Genomic DNA, 12,523 nt, shown 5'->3' on the forward strand with positions numbered 1-12,523 from the left:
TTTCTCTGTTGCAGCATATTTGCAGGCGTTTACACTGCAGACAGTAAAGCTGCAATGATGCCACCCAGGAATGTGAAGCTGTTAATCCCATGTAACAAAAACAAAAGCCCACCATGCTGTCATGCCATGAAATAACCAGAAGCTGTGAGATTTTTAGAGGAGCTCATCTTGTTATTATTGGAAGCATATAGGCTTCTTTCTAGAAATGCTCCTTCTTATATAGGGGGTCCTTTTAAATGCCCCGATCACCATCTGATCAACCCACTTGCTGAACCAACAGTCTGATTCTGTGCCATGCAAAAAGAAAAAAAAAAAAAGTTCATACTTAACACACAGGTTCACATACTAACAGCTGAGGTTAGTCCATGTTTTCTGTCATGCAGTGTTAGAGTTTGAAAGCACATTTTTCTTCGCTTATCTGACTTCATGCATGTGAATGTTTGTTGTCAAAATTAGGTTTTATTGTCTCTCGAATTTTACACCGTACTTACAGTACACACTGTCAAGATAACACATCTTACATAATTCAGTGTGGCTGTAAAAAAAGACATTCATAACAAACCTAAGCTGTCATAGATACTCTTTATCTTCCCCTTTCTTGTCTGTAATTGTTTTATTGTGTGTATTCTGGATCTACCTGTCAAATCTCTGCCTTTCTCGTTTCCTTTGCCCTGCTTTTCTGCAGCCTGACCCAGCTAACTATACCTGTCATGACAGGAATGCTACATATGGAGGAGCGTGTCCCAGCAGGTTGGCGTAGCTTGTATTGAAATACGTGTTGGAGTTAAATTGATATGCATCCATCATCACAGCAGTGCAGGACAGTGTAGCATCTGGGACAGGTAGGGGTGGTGGGTGAAGATGATCAAGTTCATTCATCGGTGGATTTTTATTTGATAGTTCAACTTGTGGTGATGTTGTATTGACTTTTAACAATAATTTCTATTTCATATGCAGCAGAGTAGTATTTTAAAGCATCACTTGGCCCCAAAACTTGTGATCTGTATCCTTTCATTTGATAATCTCAACATAAAAAGATCAATAAACCACAGCCCTCTCTCTGAAAACCCTCTGGACAGTTAGATAGCACTGTCTATGTGCTGTGTTTGTGGATGAAGAGACTTTACTTAAAGCGATTCAGATTAGAATAACTTCACTCTCAACTCTTGATGCACCCTTCACCTTGACCAGATGTCTTCTCCCCGAGACCTTGAGGGTCAAACAGGCCTCAACAAGCAGAATCATCCTCAACGTGAACGTACAAATAGCAGGTCTTAACCCCTGACCAAAGACATGCACTCCAAAACATGAAAGTCAATGTTTGCTGGCAAACTTGAGGAATTCTGCAGTTCATCGACAGCTTTTTAAAGACCAGGAGTCCTTTCTTGTTGATCAATGCTTGCAGCTTTGCTCTAGTTACAAAAAGTGTGAACTGAGAGAGATTCGGAGAGGATTAGAACACGTTTAAGGCATTACCTCATGTGTTGTCGAGGAATGTGCTTCGAAGCTGAAAAGTCCTTTGCCTCGAGCCATATTATACAGCAATGAGTGAAAAGGAGGAATGGGGAGGGGGGGGAAGGTGCACTGCAGACCCCCAAGCCTTTTAATCATTTGTCATCATTTGTCTCAGTCTAATGTACGTGCAGGTATTTAATCTGCTTGATCATTTCCACAACAGATTTTTCTATTTGCTTTAAGTGCATAATTCATATTTCTTTCTCTCTTGCACATGCACAAAATAGTCCTTGCACACACACACACACGCACACACACACATACACACGCACACGCTTTCTTGCACAAATAGCACAAACACCTGCCTGTGGAGCTCTTGCTGAGGTAATGTAGGAGGGGAAAGCATTCCTCAACCCTTTCTTCTTCTTCTCTCCTCCCCTCACAGCACTTCATATCTTTTCAGAGGTTAACTCACTTTTTCTGTCTGTCATGCAGAATATAAGCACTGACTTCCCTTGGCTGGATGCTCTTCAGTTCTTCAGACTGCTGTGCTGGATGTGTTCTTGGATGACACAGTTTCTGGAGGAAAACATCGGGTATGTTGAGTTGTGAATTCTGAGTATTTTTTGACATGAAGGTGTTTTTAAGCCAGCGTACAGCAATATTTTTTTCCACATGGCCTCCACATAATGGGAACAAATGACTCTTTGCACGCGTGCAGTATGAAACTCTTTTTAAAATGATTATTATGTTTCACATATATGTACTTTGTGGTTTGCAGTTGCAGAATTTTCAGGGTTTGAACCTAATTTTAAGACCCACCGCTGTGTGTTGGAAAGACAAAGAAAACATGCCAGGCAAGGAAAGGGTGTGTTGGATGCAGCCAAAAATATCCAGCAGGAAAAAACTATGTGTTTGAACTAAATGCATTTGTCAAAAAAACAAGTCTGAGCTGCAGAGTGTTGCTCTGTGGGGTTTTTGTACAGACAAACTGTTGACTTTGGCTTGGATCAATTACATATGTGATTGCTCTGGCCCAAAATATCCCATTTACTCAAGTCTAGCATTGTGGTCGACCGATTTTTTTTAACATTAATGTGTTAATTGTCTGCATTTCTCAAGTAGGTCTACACTCTGTCTGCAGTGCACTTATTTTTAATTTAAAAATAAAAATCGACTAAATGAATGTCCACAGGTGATCAAAAATTAAACTTTATTAAAAAAAAAAACCAACCTCATAAATGAAAAGTGAATAACATTTGAGTGCACCTAACATCAGCAGACAGCAGCATCTCCTTGTTTCTGAGGGAGAATGAAAATTTGTAAAGTTAGATTAATAAAAATAAACAATTTTATTGTTTTAATGGTGGTGCTGATTATCAAAGCACCAGATATCATCCTGATTAATCAGTTGACCACTAATCTGGCACTAATAGTATTTACAGTATCAAAACATTAGAAGAATCATCTTTGCTAAAATATTGTTAAACTGTAGTACCGAGCCATTTCTTTCTGCTCACAGGTCTATCTGTTTAAAGAGGAAAACGATGACGGATAAACTCATCCAAGCAGCTGTTTCATCCATCTCGAACATAACACTTAGGTCTCCAAGCATATCCAGACTTGAATCCAGACATATACATCTATTTACAGAAATTACTCTGCATTATACATGCATGTATTCTTTAGTGTACACGTGTGTGAACATGAAGCAATTTGCCCACATTTACATTCACTCTCTTTCTCTCCAGCTCAGGTGTCGAAGGAATTTTCTGAGGCATTCAAATGTGGGCTGAAGTGTAAACATCATCCCCTCATAGCTTCATTTCAGCAGCTTTAGGTCAACTGACAGTTCATCGTGCACTCATGATAACAGACTGAGGACTGGTTCCCCAGTGATGCATGAAGGTCCAGTAGCTGCACTGCCCGTTCAGCAGCGGCCTAACAGGCACATTGTCCCTGAGGCTGTGGGCGTCTCTTTGACTGACCTGCAAGGTCAAGTTCCCCTTCTTACTCAAAGCTCCAACAGCAAACTGAGAGCCATGTCTGAACCTGTTCCTCTGCTACGCTGTGCTCCAGAGCCCGTGGCTAGTCATGCTCAAAGACGCAAGGAGCTGAATATGGACATCAGCTCCACCTGTAGTACAACCAGGCCTGACTTAAAGCAGAATGGACACTGTGAATGCAGTTCAGACATGACTCCTGGAGCAGGTTGGGACATGGAGGTGTCAGACCTGGGAAGTCAAGCTGCTGGGTATTTGAAACATTGTGGAGCTATATCACCTCAGCAGCAAGTAGAGACCTCCTTATCCGATGAGGGTGATCCTGCCTTTTCGGCAGCCCTGGATGAGAGTAGTTGCAAACATCTGCCAGCATCTGTGAATGCATCAGAGGACTGCTCACTGGATCTGCTAAGAATAGTAAAGCACAAACCAAGTGCCATCGTGTTCTGTGATCATGATGGTAGCTCTGACAACCAGGTGGTCTTTGCCAACGAGAGCTCCAACAGCTGGGAGTCCTCTTCATCCACCAGTGAAGCGGGAGAAGGTGATGACGATGATGAGGAGGATGATTTTCCTGAGATGCTGCAATATAAGGAATTCCTGGTCAGCCGTCAGCGTAGAAACTCAAGCAGGAACAGGAAGGGCTTGGGGAAGAGACAGGATGCTCGGCCCAAAAGCTCCACATGCGGCTGGCAAAAGCCCACCAACGAGGGCAAACCAGAGCTCACAGGTAGCCAGGAGGAACAGGATGCAGCGCAGAACAATGGAAAACAGGTAAGAATAACAAGACAAGAGGAGAGTGATAACAAACACAAAGACGTCTTATCACTGTTGCCAGAGAAAGCAATTCATTAGCTGCAAGCATGCGATACATTGTACTGCAGACACACCTTTTTCACAACGGTTCTTGTCAAAGCAGGAAGAGCACAGGTGTTGCTAATAACATTAACAATAGCTCTGCTCCACACATGAGTCGCAGTGAGACAGTGTGACAGTGAGCCAGCATGAAGCTGAAGCAGAGTTCCTCAGATTTATTTTGTGAGCACATAAAATAGTTAAAACTAGCTCCACCTCAACCACAGTAGTAAAATGCTACTTACACACTGATTCATCAGGATTAACAATGTAATCATTATCATATATGATAATGTCCCAGTCACAGTTCTTTGTCACTTTAAGTACATTTTACTGATAATACTTCTATACTTTTACTCAAGTAGGATTTTGAATGCAGGAGTTTTACTTGTAATGGAGTATATTTGTACAAATTTATTGGTACTTTTACTGAAGTGAAGGATCTGAATACTGCAAAGTGTTTTCAGTGAGAAAGACCTATTTTGTAACGTTGAACTCTTCTTCCACCACTAGAGGGCAGCACTGTCAAATCGTTTCTAACTGTTCAGCATGAGTGCGTTTCCACTTGACCAACCCTTTGTTGCTTGCATTATTTTTTCATTGTATCTTCCACAGATTTTAAAGAGTGTAAACATGAATCCTTCTCAATTTATAAATGCTTTAATATCTACTATGAGCAGTAATTCACATTCTCCACACTGTATACTGCACAGCATGTTGCAATAGGGGAGCTGGAGCATCCTGGTAGATTAATGGTCAGAGATGCATACATGCAAAAATGCATGTATTTAGTATGTAGTACTAATATGTAATATATTATGCTGTCAAACATTTGGAGATAAACATCTGAATGCTTTATTATATGAGTTTTTGAAGTGAAAGAGAAAAATGTGTTTTAAAAGGGGTGGTGGTGGTGGTGGTGGGGGGGGGGACGTTGGATAATAATGAATATTTTGGCAGGTATACCTTCAACCACAAATTCCTCTCATTTTTTCTCCTGGCCACACCTGGCATCTCCAGCTCCCAGTATGCACTGTACCAGCGGGCATCCATTAGTGTGAGCGTGCCCCTGACTGTGTTCTCACACCTGTCAGAGCAGCCCTCAGTCGCTGGCACGCTCCCACAACAGTCCTCTGGCACACTGCACACGTTTGTCCCCTCTTGGACTGAAATGAAAGGATTTGTTCTCTCCGCGCTCCTTCTGGGATGTCGTTCTCAGAATTTGACCAAGTGGCTTTTAAAGTCACTTATTGACAGGATGAGGCCAGTGCTCATTTGAATACCTGTTAAGTCAAAGAGGCCCCATTGTGGTTCCACATTCTTGGAATATCTTGGTTCAGGCAGTTTCGTCACACTCCACAATGTGGGTGACAGCTTCGCCAAATGAAATAATTGAAGAGGTTTAGAGTAAAAAAACAATTTATCAAACTGCATTTTAAGTGAAATAGTGTTGAAAGCTTGGCTGGAAAACCCAAGTCCAGTATCAAAAACACTGTTTCTACCATATCTCGGTTCTGTTGGCGTTTGACTCTCATTCATATCTCAGCCTTAATCACAGGGCACATTATGGTCTCAACCAATTTCGCTTTGCATGCCAAGATACATGTATGCAAACCATGATCTGTTCTTATACATACATAAAGGTTTGATTTGAAGAAGAATTCTTTCATTCCCACAAGTGCATAAAGTGCAACCAGTTAGTCACGTTTGTTATGAATTACTGTCATTTCCAGTGGTGTACTTAGCCTGATAGCAGGAATGTGCGTTCTGCTTCTCTGGATTTGGAGGAGAATTAGTTTGCAAGTGAAGCCTCTGCTGCTTACTGCAGATTTGAAATTACAGTCCATGTCCACTGGACAACAGCGCTGGACATTTCCTGTTTCAATTACATGTTTAAATCCAGATGCTGTGTTTGTGATTGCGGGGGGAGATAACATACCTTACTCTTAAATAGCTGGTTAAATCCTGCTTCAGGCTTGGACTTGGGTTTATGATTGGATTTTCAGTCCTTATTTCATCTTGACCTCCTTTGGACTTTAAAGCAGCTATAACCACTATTTTACAATAACAAAATGTCAAATGAGAAAGTGAAAATGTGATGGGGTCACTCGTAATGATAAACTTGCAGAGAATTATCACCCAAATCTGCAGCTCCCCCCAGCTTTATATAGTGCTGTGGCAAGTTTAGCTCATTGTTTAGCTTTCTGGTCTGTAAATTAGCTGTCTTGGTTCTCTCTCACCCCTCTCATAATGTTGTTTTAACTGCACAAAGGTTACGGCTGATCTCTTATTGAAAAAGCTCTAAACACCCACTGTAAACGACGTGCTTAACACCAAAAGTGAACGTAGTGGAGCACTTATTACCAAAAGAGCCACACAATTTTCTCAGCAGCTGGTACAGACCAAAACTAAGCTAAGCTAAGCTAAGCTAAGCTAAAGCAGAGTGAACACTGTACTTTTTAATTCATCAAGTTGTCAAAAGGACTCTGAATGAATGATAATGTAACTCTGTAACTGTTTGATGTGTAAATAACTAACTGTTGGTTGCTCTAAAAGGTGAAAATAATGTCAATGATGAGTTCACAACTTGTTTCTGCTGCCCCCAAGTGGCCAGAAAGCAGTTATTGCAGGTTTAACTCATCTTGGACTGGACAAGGTAACATTTTGGTGCATCGATAGCTGACTGAAAAGCCATCTTCCCTCCTCCTTCGCAATATCATTATTTAGCTACATTAACAACATGATGATGATATTGTCGTGGATTCATGCACAAATGCCCTTCACTTGAGATCAGCAGAGCGCACTTACAGACCCTTCTTTAGCTACTCACACATAGATCTGTGCATCATGATAATTGCCGTTTTAGCCTCTCTAAGACAGTTCAGGCAAATAATGAAATGGTCTTGTAGCAGAGATGTAGTGATGCATTAAGAGCTCTATCCTCTATAAACACTGAACAGAAGCCTATTAACATTTCATGAACTTTGAGAGCACTCTGCTGTGAGAACTCAGTGCGTGCATGTGATGGCGTGCACATTTACATGCCACTCCGCATGTGTTTGTGTTTGCAGTCACTCATGCCATCGAAAAGCCCCCACTCCCTGTGTTCTCCCCTCGCCCTGGCTCTGTCCCCCATCGCGAGGGTAAAAATAGCACCCTGCTGCACATAGACAGCCCTCTGTGTTCCTGTGTGTAGGAATCTGGAGATGTGGGGGCTGTAACACACAGGAAATGGCTTTACGGCCAAAGCTGTTGCTGCAGATATTTTTTAAACTGGTCAACATGATGGGTTAGGGAATGGGAGTGGACAGAAGGGTGTGTTTGTGTGCGTGAGTGGGTGGGTGTGGGCATGCTTGTGTCGTTGCATGCATGTGTGTGTGAGGGGGCTGTTTTTGGACTTCAAGCTCCTCAAAGGGGCCCTATGTGCTGCTATCAGCCTCTGGGACTCTGGGATTGGCAGCGGAGCCCAGAAACAAAGCAGTTTGTTCATTTCCTGGAAGGCCAGTGAACAAGTGTCTCAGTCAGAGTCCATGACCAATGCGTGGAGAGGGAAAGAGAGGGAAAGCGAGGGGTTAGGTATGTGCATAACAGAGCAGTGTGGAATGGACAGATATTACAAGACATTTACGTAACATGCATCGGCCACACTGCTGCTGTTATCTAGTTTAAAGACAGTTTGTTCCTCTCTCTTTGGCTTTAGGATGTCTCTTCTAGCAAAGGTGTCTGTAGTCTTTGCTCTACAATACTCTCACTGAGAAGGTGTCGCCTCCTGCACAGTGCAGGCTACACTGTGTTTCCCTGCTCGGCCTGAAAAAGCGTAATGTTCATCTGCAAGCAGCCTGGAGGCACTGGAAGGTGGAGTGGGTGGATGAGGAATAGGAGTATGTGTTGGGTTAGATAGAGCAGATTTCTCCAGCATGTATGAAAGGCCTTTGTGCAAGGTTAACTCCAGAGTTCGTATTATTTACCTGTGTGCGTCTGCGTGTGTCTTTTGAGTTCAGGCTGCTGCGTGTGACTCCATGACCCTGCTGATGAAAAAGTTGGATCACCTCAATGAAGGGAGCCGGGAAGTCCAAAGCGCTAATCCCTCCCACGCAGACGAGGCCGTTGCTGACGAGGAGCTGCAGAGCACAGCAGTAAGTCAAGTACACTTAAATCAAGCCAAGTCTGATTTATTTATGGTCAAAAGTCAAAGTCAAGCCGGCAGAAACAAAGTGATTAAAAGAAAATGAACACGAGATAAAACGTGAAAAGGTGAATTGATGATGTGTTTTTCATACACATGCACATGTGGTTAGTACACAAATAGTCATATAAATATAGACCAATTACTCAACCAGTTGCTTCACAATTCATTTTTTTTTGCAGTATATGCTCCATAGCAAGTGTAGCTTTTCATTAATTGTCCTGCTGTAACACAGACTGCTAGCATTAGCATTAGATTAAGTTAGCATCACCTGTTCAGTTCACATTCAGTTCAGATGTTCACACACAAGAACTTTAGTGTGACTGAAAGAGATTTTAAATATAATATGTTAAGTATATAAATCACATAAAGGATTTTAGACAAAGTTCATTACTTCAGTAATACTTTACACCATTCATGGCCACACACACTCTCAAGCAGAATTTACCATCAAGTCATCATACAGTCTACCACACACATGTTGGACAGAGAGCCTACTCAGGGGAATGGGTTGCCAGGATTGCAGTCTCTCCCCCTATTTAATATGAGGTAGATTCATTAAGAATAATAGTTTGGATGGTCTCCAAGCCTGTTGTTTTTCCGCCATTAAAGCCCTTCATAAATCAGGCAGCTTCTGACTCGTCTGGCATCCATCTGGAAACAGCATTAATCCTCCAGAAACCACCGATTCTTAGAGCTGAGCTCATACCAGCTCCCTGTTATTTTAAAGGTTTATTTGACATAATTTCTGGAAGAACAGTTTGTAAATAGCTCCTGTGCTGTGCTCCTCTGCTCCCCTCTCACAGGGCATTCCAGCTGCCTCATTATGCTTACCAAGTGTAAATCTGGTAACCTCAAATAGCTCTTAAACCAACAGCACAGAGCTGCAGGAATTCGTATAAAAAGGCTGTATTTAATCAAACTAATCTCAATCAAACTGTCTGGCAAGCCAGGAAAACAGCAGTGAAACAGACATTTTTAGCTCTGTCAAGTGTTTTATGTAAAACTAAAATCTGTTTTGTTTGCAGGGAGGACAGATCAAAGAAAAAGGCACAAAACAACACAATATGAAGATCAATAAAAAGAAAAATCAATAAAAAGTGTTAAGTTCGGCTGCCTGCCCTACAGTGGAAGAGGAGCACAGAGACCATTTATCCCAAAAATGTGAAATATTCATAGGGTAGTAAAGATTAAATGCTGCCAGCCCAGAGGGGTAATGTATGACTTTTTCTTTTTTGGGAGTGAAAGATATTCAGGGTTGGGTGTGAAGCAGAATGATTTATTGTATGAATAATAATTAAAAAAAATACTGAATTCAGCAGTTAAATATCAGAACACAGTCTTTTTACCCATATAATTAGAATAACCTTTTTGTCATTGCAAGTCATTAATACAGAAAAACTGATTATCTTATCATCTTTTAATTCGCCCCTCCACCCCCTCATTCTGCTAATTCTATTTTAAAAAGCCCCTCATTTTTTTCCATCTTCGATATTTTTGTTCATGTCTTTTTTTAGCCTTGCTAGTGTCACAGCTCTTGGGATGACAGTGTCTGCTGGTCAGTTGGTCCAGACTGAAATGTCTCAACAGCTCTTGGAATGAAATTTGGGAAACACATTCACGTCATGTAGTGCAATCATCAGGTCAAGATTTCATTTTGCCCCAAATTTCAACAAAATGACATTCCCATCAGCCTTAGCTCTACTTTATGTTTAGTGCTAGTTGGCAAATGTCGATGTGCCAACACGCTAAAGTAGTGAAGATGGTTAAACGTCTGAGCGTTAGCATTGTCACTGTGCGCACATTAGCATGCTGATAGTAGCATTTAGCTCAAGGCACTGCTGCTAACATGACTGTGGACTCTCAGACTTGTGCTCTGATAGTTGGACTTTCCACTGTGGGAATCTTTTCCTGTCGGTTAAATGATAATGATGAACAGGAAAAAAATAAATGCTTATCAAACAACCCACTTTATTCAAGAGTAGGCTAACAAATATGGAAATACAGTCGTGCTAAAATTAGAAATTCAGATGAGAAATTGACTGACTTCCAGCTTGAGCTGTACTTTGTTTTGGGGACACAGTGTCCTTGATGCTGTTATCTAACTGTGACTGCACAGTTAGAAAATTAGCAACATTATCATGCCATCTCTATGATGGAAACGCTCCGCAGGGCCAGAAAGGGAATTTCACACACAGACGCTCATTGTATGTAGTGATGAAGGGAAAATGTGTCTCAATGGAGGATTGGATTCTTGCTTGAAAAAAAAACGCTGTTTACAGAAATGTATGCCATTCCTGCTTCACTCTCAAATACACGCACACACACACTGACACATGCATCCACGTTATCAGCCCAGTGTGTGACGCGGGGGGGGGGAGCGGGAAGCACAGCGGCGGCTCTTCCCACTGTGGGTACAGTAGTTGAGTCATGAGGTCAAGCTGGGACGGACTTTCCAGTGTTGGCCATGAGCGCAGAGACAGAGGGGACCGGGGGGACTTCTCCAGAATCAGAGACACATCATCAGCAGTGTCTTATATCTTCTAACACACACCAACACCAGCGCCACTAAATACTCCACAGAAACCATACTGCAGATACAGAGAGCTGCTGAAGAGGCAGGTGACATGAAGACAGGGATGAGGGTAAGAGACTGGAGGAGACACAGCTACACACAGACTGATGCTAAAGGTGCTTCTGTGTTTGTTGAGTTTAGCAGCAAAAAAGGAATAATTTTGAGACGTAACTGCAATTAATATTTGCAAACAAGTCGATAAATTGAAAGTGTGAGCAGCAGTTTAACTTGTATGTTTGGTGTCTTGACAGCATTATGATGAAAAATGAGTTTCTCGTCATGAATAATAATAAAAAAAATAATTCATATTAACTTTGGCAAGGGAAAGGAGAGACAAAACAATAATTTGTGACAAGAAACAGTTGCTAATTTTAAACACTAGCAGTAAGAATACAGTTGATGTGATTTAATGTGATGATTTTAACAGTGTGTAAGAGCTGAATGGATGATTTTATACTGAAACAAAAAAAAATGCTGGATGTTGAAGAAAACATGCGTGAAAGAAACACATGTACTTTTATTTAACCGGTTGACTGGCTTGCCTTATTCATTAGCAAATGTTAGCTTCAATCGGCAGCTGTTCTGGAGTTTCTGATTGGATGGAGCCACCCAGTTGTCAGAGACATGTTGATGCTCAAATTTCCATTTTTTCTGGGCTTCTCAGGGATTTCCAGAATTAAAAGTTACAGGATGGGCCTGTTTGTCAGCTGCTGTTTCCAAGGTCAAGAGGTTCAATCTCATCTGCCTTTTTGTCTCATCTGGCTTCATCTTCTCTGTCCTCCCAGGGCGCGCCGGCTGTGGCCAGGATGGCGAGCCGAGCGCCGAGTCAGGATCAGGGAACCTCCAGAGCTCCGGACAAACACGAACCGCTGTCCAGGCACCCCTCGCGACCTTTGACCCGCAGCAGACCGCTGACCCGCTCGTCCCTCTCGTCCCCTGCACATCTCCATGCTCGACGGGCCAGGGTGAGCGAGACGGTACCTCTGTGGGTGTGTTTGTGAGTTGAGAGTGAGTCAGTCTGCTGTACTCAGAGGAACAACTTGTTTGGAGTGACTTTGTGGTGAATCTTGCAGTGAGAATTGACAGTGAGTGTTTGTGGTTACGCTTGTGTATGCCTGTATGCCTTTTACTGCTAACTACACATCGCTGACAAGGTGAGAGAAAGCTTTTAGGAAAGACTCAGTGTAAATATTTGTGCATCCATTTGGCACAAAACTAACCCACCTGAATTCTGTCCTGAATACTTTATGTAATCATAAATGCATCGAGGCTTCAGTCTGCTGCAGCTTCCCCCATGAAAAACCCACTTTTGTCCCAGTGTTTGTACACTGATGCACAAGAGGTTAGCACTCGCAAGCAGACATGTTGGTCTTAGCTCAAAGCTGCTGTTAAGTCATGCCTTGCTCACTCTTTAGAAACAGCATGCACGCTGGTTTAGAGCCAAACACC

At 42.2% G+C, this 12,523-nt stretch overlaps 1 protein-coding gene across 1 annotated transcript in view; it reads left to right on the forward strand.

Annotated features, from left to right (window-relative positions):
- Nucleotides 1-11,920: 11,920 nt before the first annotated feature.
- Nucleotides 11,921-12,523, forward strand: part of stard13a (StAR related lipid transfer domain containing 13a) — a 37,231-nt gene continuing 36,628 nt past the window's right edge. Inside the window, exon 1 of the mRNA XM_076750401.1 lies at nucleotides 11,921-12,039. The gene's annotated coding sequence lies outside the window, so the exon portion shown is untranslated. The remainder of the gene's footprint in view (nucleotides 12,040-12,523) is intronic.

This window comes from Chaetodon auriga, chromosome 15 (assembly GCF_051107435.1).
Source record: "Chaetodon auriga isolate fChaAug3 chromosome 15, fChaAug3.hap1, whole genome shotgun sequence".
Classification (NCBI taxonomy): domain Eukaryota; kingdom Metazoa; phylum Chordata; class Actinopteri; order Chaetodontiformes; family Chaetodontidae; genus Chaetodon; species Chaetodon auriga.